Source organism: Nannospalax galili, unplaced genomic scaffold (assembly GCF_000622305.1).
Source record: "Nannospalax galili isolate Female #2095 unplaced genomic scaffold, S.galili_v1.0 scaffold919, whole genome shotgun sequence".
Taxonomy (NCBI): domain Eukaryota; kingdom Metazoa; phylum Chordata; class Mammalia; order Rodentia; family Spalacidae; genus Nannospalax; species Nannospalax galili.
Window position 1 is genome coordinate 990481 of NW_008342543.1, and position 1144 is coordinate 991624.

A 1144-nucleotide genomic window follows, 5' to 3' on the forward strand; every position below is an offset into this window, starting at 1 on the left:
TGATCCACCTTCTGCTTTAAAACACTGGTGTGTACAGCAAATCATCTGTGTCTTGGCTCTTCTCTAGGTTCTCAATGACCTCCTCAATCTCCATGAATTTTGTTCGGATGACTGTAAATATGTACCACTGCTTTTTAGAAAGTGCCAGTGTTTGCAACACCCCATTTGAAACATTGTCTTCCATGTTTAGATATGCTCTGTTTCCAAGGGAAATTGTGATCCTTCCATCCTGCCCTCCCTGAATTCTGTGTTAGAGATCTCCACTATGTTAGAGAGGTTGCCTAGTACCTCCTACATTCGGTCTATCCACAGCTATTAAGTTCTACTCAGTTTGAGTCTGTTCATACATGATCTCTTTATAAAAGCAGGCCATCAGCTCAGCTTTACTAACTCAGTTCATAACTCCCCAAGCTCACAACGGAGGTTTATTGACTCTGTACCTTATGGATTATGGATGGGTTAGGAATGGAGAAGGCAGTTTCCTAGGGAATGTGAGGGTGATGAACCTGATTGCTCTACTTAAAAATATTCCATAATTTCACCCTCACTATGGTAGGTTTAATGTGTTCCTGCTCAAATTAAGCACTGCCAGTGTGTGATATTGAGAAATAATGTGGTTGGGAAGTGATTAGGCTATGACAGTCCCTCCTTTGTGACTGGAAACAAGACCTTTGCAAAGACAGGCTTCTCCCTCCCATCCCCTTCTTAGGAAGACGTCCTCTACGGAGCACAGTTATGAGGCTCCAACTGGGAAGGAAAGACAGTTCTCTGCAGACACAGAAGCTGCCAACCACTTGACCTTGGAATCCTCTGCCTCCAAAACTGCAAACAAAAAATCTGTTTGTTAACAAATTGTCCAGCCTTCAGTATTTTCTTATAGCAGCACAAAGTGGACTAAGATTGTCCTTACAACAGGGTTGCAAGTCTGGTTACTGTGAGCATTTGGAGTACAAGAACGTGAAGCATAAGGAAGAAATTTACTCAGTTACAAATATCTGTATTTTAGAGCCAAGACTCAAGACTAGGCATTCTTATGCTAAAAAGCAGCACTGTTTCCTTAAACAGATACAACATTAAAAAATGAAGTTTATAGCCATAACACATAGGCTTTGAATGATCAGTGTTCCATTCACTTTTCCTAACC